The sequence below is a fragment of the Dermacentor variabilis genome, chromosome 8 (genome assembly GCF_050947875.1).
Source record: "Dermacentor variabilis isolate Ectoservices chromosome 8, ASM5094787v1, whole genome shotgun sequence".
In the NCBI taxonomy this organism is placed as follows: domain Eukaryota; kingdom Metazoa; phylum Arthropoda; class Arachnida; order Ixodida; family Ixodidae; genus Dermacentor; species Dermacentor variabilis.
This window is the reverse complement of record NC_134575.1, coordinates 158,507,263-158,514,091: the sequence shown is the minus strand read 5'-3', so window position 1 is coordinate 158,514,091 and position 6,829 is coordinate 158,507,263.

Here is a 6,829-nt window from a genome sequence, read left to right as displayed (position 1 = left end):
CCGGCCGTCACACTGCTGTGCTCTTCACCGTGATTTCTCATTGACCCCACGACCTAATTCACGGCCTCGATTTCCTCTCCGCGCATTCTGCTCTTATTGACTGCTCTGCCACTACCCTTCGCCTTGAGTTACCGATTCTCGCAGTACCTTCTGACGCACTCCAGTGCCGCTTATGTTCCACCGGCTTTCTTCTCCTGCCGCCAAAGTCAATAGCCTATATTGAACTGTTGTCTTCCCCACCAGTTCCTGACAGCGAGTACCTCGTCACCCCTCTGCCCAACATTCAACTACAATTTCACGTTACCGTGCCTCAAAGTATACTTACTATTACTGCGAACCGCCCTCGCATTCCTGTGTTTAACATTGGATTGGCAAAGCAAATTCTAAAGCAAGGTAATTTGCCTTGCCATCGTTGATTGTCTCTGCGAACATCCCGTGGCAGCGTTATCGATCGATGGTTCTTGCGAGCTCATCAGGCCCCCCTTCGCCGCCTCGGGTGCCGATACCAACATAAGAAAATGCTTGCGATGGACATGTCCTATGCGCAGACTGAAGACCTTTGATAAGTATTATCGTCCTACCGAGATATTTTCCACTTCGACGATCGCCCTTTATGCCAGACGCTCACGGTCAAGCATCGGATTCTACTGGCGATGTTACACCTATTCGCTGACGACCATATCGAGTTTCTGCGTCGGAACGCCGAGTAATTCCAAGTGAAGTGAACAGAATGCTAGATAAAAACATCATTGAGCCTTCCTCGAGCGTCTGGGCATAACCTGTGGTGTTGGTTAAGAATGACAGCACGTGGCGTTTCTGCGTAGACTACCGTCATCTGAACAACTTTACCAAGAAAGGTATCTACCCGCTCCCACGTATAGACGACGCCCTTGAATGCCAGCCCGGTTCCAGCTACTTCTCTTCTATTGATCTTCGTTCTGGATACTGGCAGATTACTGTTGACGATCGGACAATGAAAAAGAACGCGTTCATCACACCTGATGGCCTCTACCAATTTAATCTAATGGCGTTTGGATTATGAAACGCCCTTGCTCCAAGGTTTCAAGTGGTCCACGTGCCTCTGCTACCTCGACGACGTCATCGTCTTCTCGCCAGCGTTCGACACTCATCTTGAGCGTCTAACAACTATACTTGAAATATTTCGAAAGGCGAAGCTGCAACTTAACTCGTCCAAATGTCGCTTTGGCCACCCCCAAACTACTCTTCTGGGCCAACTCGTTGACGCTTCTGGAGTACAGCCTGATCCCGACAAAACTTGCGCTGTCCGAGACTTTCTGGTTCCGAAGACAGCCGCAGACGTTCGACTTTTTGTGGGGCTAAGCTCGTACTTTCGTCGTTTTGTTCAAGATTTTGCGGAAATTGCTAGGCCCCTCGCTAATCTTTTGAATAAAGGCGTCAAATTATCGTCATATCCAGCTTTTCGGGACAAGTACCTACTAGCGCCCCAAGCGGCCCCTGCACGAAGCTAGCGCGTTTTCAATGGAACGAGCGGGTTTTTCGCGAATAACAAAAGCTGCAGGCCGATTATTGAAAAAGGCAGGTGACACACATGTTCTGGAAGACAATCCACACGAGCCAAATGCAGTGATCACTCTATGGCACGTAAGAATCTTGTTCCCACAGCGGTTAAAGTTTTAGCAATGGAAGCCTATGGAAACGACGAAATTTTGTGCTCCATTTTTGAGGCAAGAACGATGACTGTAATAAAACTATCCCGTCTATCGTAATACGCAGTGCAGCGTATGTAGTCCGGAGACTCAGCTTTCGATTGATGCCTATCTCGACTCTCCACATATGGCGTAAGACTGTTCCCGAAAGCGATTTTTGTAACACTGTCGGGAAAATTCACGTGGTATGTATAAAAACATGAGCGTGCCACCTGCCGAATCCTCGGTAATTGTGGCCGATTGGTAGATTAGCGAGCACCTTTCGTACCGCATCACGGTGGGCGCGGTTCGAATCCCGCATCGCAGTCTTTCTTTTAACCGCATAGGACCTAGTTTTGTAGTCTCTCACTAGATGGCAGAATCACAAAACTCAAGATTTGCTTTCGGTTCTGGTTTACCAGTGGTGCTCTTGAAATATTATGCTTTCTATTTTTCCTTCATAAAACGTAGCAGTATCGTGTTCATTGGTTAAGTCATCGCTTCTATGAAGATTTGATTCATTGGACATCATAACTAGAAGCTTGCGCATGGCTTTGTGTTATGTAAAAAAACTTTCGTGCTTTGTAGCGTGGAACCTGGGAGAACAAAATAGCCATTCTTATTGCGTTCTTCTGGAAGGTCCGTTTTCTTCGACTTTCGGCTGTCCTTAATGGCACACACTCCGAGCGAGACACGTCCACCTGTGCCATAATGTCACCCGGTGGCCAGTGCCATTCCTATGCAACATTCGTGTGGAACAAAGGGTCTGCTAGGCTGAGTCGCTACCCGAACGTTAATTATTTCGAAAGATTCATCCAAATAAGAAATGCACCAACTTGGAGAAGATGTGCAGCTTCTGGATTAATAGCTACTGTTAATGTGTTCCCTACAGCCAAGTGGTATCAATCCGTAGGTGTGGCGGTAAAAAACCATTTGAATAAATGTCCCGTGCTCTGTCTGCCCCGATCGCTCTACAGAGAAGCTAGCTTGGCTAGCCCTCAGCATTTAGGATCAACATATGGTGTCCTTCGTTCGGTGCATTTGCTTTTAATGCGCAGCATTCTTTGGCGAGTACCCCAGCAGTTTGGTAGCAAAATCGTGCAAAGTCGTGTCTGTAACGCCAAAAGCATGACGCATTTCCCATATACATATATAGGTCTTCATAAAAAGGGTAGGGGTGGCCAACTTGAAATGGAAAGTGGCATCAGCATAAATTTGGGCGTGATACAGACATGGGTCAAGCTGAATTTGGTAGTGATATGGAAGTGGCCCTACCTAAATTTGGAGTGAAATGGTAGTGAGTCAAGCTGAATTTGACGCTGATATGGGGGTGGCCCAACCTAAATTTGAGGTGATATAGGGGTGGGTAAGCCTAAGTTTGGGGGAATATGGGGGGTGGGCAAGCCTGGATTTCGGCATGATATGGGGGTGGGAGAACCTAAATTTGAGGCTGATATGGGGGGTGGGCCACCCTAACAATGGGCGTGATATGGGGCTGCGCCAAGCTGAATCGGGGGGCGGGGTAGGGGGGGCTAACCTAAATTTGGGAGTGATTTGCGGTGGGCCATCCTAAATTTGAGGTGATAGAGGGGTGGGCCAGGCTATGTTTGGGGCTGATATGGGGGTGGGTCAACCTCGATTTGCAGGTGGTATTGGAGTGGGCCAATGTAAATTTGGTGGTGTTGTGGAGGCGGGCCAATCTGTATTTGGGGGTGATATGGGGTTGGTCCTACCTAAATGTGGGGGCAATCTCGGGGTCGGCCAATCTGAACTTGGGGGCGATATGGGGGTGGGCCAACCTAAATTCAGGGGTGCGTCAACTGGAAATTTGGGGGACGATTTAAGGAATTTCGTGGGTGGACCAACTTGAAAATTAGGGGTGGCCGAAATGAAATTGGTGATTGGGCCAACTCCAAGTTTAAGGCTGGGCGAAAAGAAAATCGGGCGTGGCCGACTTTAAATTTGGGGGTGGGCCCATGTAAATTTGAGGGTGTGCCAACTTGAAATTTGGGCGTGGGCCAATTTAATGTTTGGGGGTGGGCCAATTGAAATTTGAGGGCCTGTTTACGAATAGTTAGATATCATCAGTGGTGTTTCTGCATCTTTTTCGTCATCGCAAAGTACGTATAATAATAAGTGTTACATAATAAGTGTTACTCCTCAAGGTGAGCTACCACTCGAGCCTTCCCAGCCCACTGGGCTAATAATGTCCCATAAGTACTCTCATCATGACAACTGCGACGTTCAATGTGGAAATCACAAGAACAAATCGCAGACCGAGCTTACCATTTTCACACCAATGTCATCGCTAACACTACTTGCTCGTGCTAGAGGCAACACAAGCTTACAACCTTCATAATTCAACTTTTACTCCCACGCTAGTCGACAAGCCCTGAGTGCACAATTTCGCCAATCATTGGATAGAACCTTGCTGGATGTTTTACTGTCATGTTGCGTCGTTTTTCACGAAGGCCGTCTCCCGAAAGGAGAATATATTTTTTGAGACTGACAAGGCAAGCTAGTATATAACTCATACGAAGCAAGTGTATAAACGGTTATAGTGATTTTTCAAAAATGAATATAAGTAAATAAGATTTGAGATGGTATTGTTTCAACCGGGCATGACAACGAGTTTTTCCCGCCTGTCACAGTGCTTTGACCAAAAACCTAATCATTTCGCTCAAACGTGTTGCCCCAATACTACATGTGCTAAATGTACAAAAGTGCGGTGCGTGGTCAGAGCTTCAAAGCCAGTCTATTTTGTGTACGGTTGTTGATATTGTAGTAATGTGGAGTTTTCTTCTTTATAAGAGCACAAAAAGAAAAATATAACAGATGGTAGCTAAGCGCAAATTACATTGGAAAATCTGAATCCAGCAATTATTTTTAATTTGAGGGTTGGTCTTCTCCGCCGGTAGATCACTGTCCGATCACTTCAAAGAATTTTGTTTGTGTGCAACTGCAGAAAAACGAAGCTACTACGATTTCATTGCCAGAACCTTTATGCCCTCCACACACACAAGTAGGACACCAGATAATTGGCGATATCAGTTTAAAAACTGGCATTCTTTTGCTAATTTCAGTGTGGCGTGGTGCCTGCGGACAGAGTATTTTATTAGTATCAGTCCACTGTTAGCAGTGAGAAGCCGTTCGGTCTACCATTCCCATGAGGGCATACTAGCCATTGTAGCGCTTTACTGTAGGACGAGTTAAGTGCAAAAACTTGGTGTGCCTTGTCCTTTACGCAGGTCGTCCATCGATTCTGTTATGGTGACGATCAACGGTGTGTCCGTCAGGCCTCCTCCTCATTTTTAGCTTCACCATCGCGAAAGTGGACAGAGAAAGGAAGCTTTCTTCACAATCAGCCCCAGCGGGATTCCACCACTCCTAACTGCTGCAATTTGCATTCAGTGGCTGGGCAAGCTAACCACATCCTTAGTTTCACAATGACTAGAGTGCGCAGAAAAAGTAGAGCTTTGGTCGCTATCACTACCACGAACTCATGTCAATGCAGATATAAGTACGTGCAGGGGCTGGGTATGCCAACTTCTCTGCTACCACCTGCTTCCACCACCTTAGATTTTCCAGGCATACCTGCTTCTTGTTTTCATTGCAGACGCATGCAGGATAAACGCGGATAACTAAAAAATCTCAGTGCCCTTCCACTCTGTGAAGAAACATGATTTGCAAAGCTGTGTATGTGGGCCCCTTAATGGCGAACTGCACCTCCACCGTATGTTAGCCCCGCATTGCACTGTAGTGGGGATCGGCCCACGTATGGGGAGTGCTTAACACCTGCTTCATCTCCGCCGCGGGTCTCCCCGGCATGGCGTTACATTCGGGATGAGCCCACGTATAGGGAGCGCTAAACGCATGCTTCACCACCACTGCGGGTCGGGCCGGTATTAAGCTATCTTCGGGATTTGGCTCTACACGCGGACGCGATAGTGGGGAAAGTAGCCCTTAAGAGGAAGCTTTAGCTGTGGTGGTCCTATCTAAATAAATGTAAAAGAAGAATTTCTTTTTCACAACAGCCACTGCATATATTTGACAAGGGTTGTTGCATTTAAAACAAAAACTTCAAATCTAGTGTCTGTTGGTTTCGAATTCTTGATTTAGGTCATCATTTGTTTATTCAAAAATGTCAAAAATCGCAAATTTTAAGAAAACGAAACCATCAAGTTTACAACTCTCTTTCGGCAATGAAAATTAATATCAAAATTATGTACATTGCACAGCACATCTAAAGCATACAAAATGGATATATTAGGCATGAATCTAAAAAAATTTAGTAATATGGAAATACAGCTTTTCCACAACCCTTGTTCACAACGTAACGACTTCACGTAAGATATAAATCGGCATATTGGATTTGTCCGCTTTGAATTGTCTAATGGATGCTGTTTACAGAACAGCGATCTCAGTTCTTGATATGGAGTTAATAATTTGTAAACTTCGTGCTTGTGTACTTTGCGCACTTTCGAATTTTTGAATATCTTTTGCCTAAATTCAGGCCGTAAATAGAAATTCCGCTTCCGATAGTCACTAGAATTTACCTTTCTCTCCCGAATCCAACAAATTTCATTAAAATCGGTCCAGGGGTTATCTAAGAAAAGCGTTTCGGCGTTTTACATCTATTTGAATAGGCCGAGTCGGAGCTTCCTGTTCACAATTCGCTGTAAAAAAAAGAATAAAAGAATAAAAGAAAAAAAAAAAACGCTGCAGCGATCAATATCGCCGCCTCAGATTTCGTCATGATGGCACCGTCGCTATCGGCACGGCTCCATGAGCAGCTACCATGCTGTTCACTTTCGTTATCTTCCTTACCTTGGCGGTCGCTCATTGTCTTGATGCCGGCGGCGCGCTTAATCTGCACCATCATTCCGTCCTGCATCGCTTCTGCGACCAAGCAAGCTTTCGCCGGCACACGTAGACTGCCGCATTGACACCAAAACTTTAAACTGCTGGCCTTCGAGAAAACAGCCCGAATAAAAATGGAACGCGACTATAACGCCACGGGGAACATGTTCGCGGGGCCATACTTTTGATCACAGCATGACAGAAGGCTAGATGTGGTCAAGTTGACTTTACAGGTTTGGAAGGTATGACTGACGGTCTAGTTGCTTCATTATCACATAAAGAACAGCGCTTGAAGTTGTTAG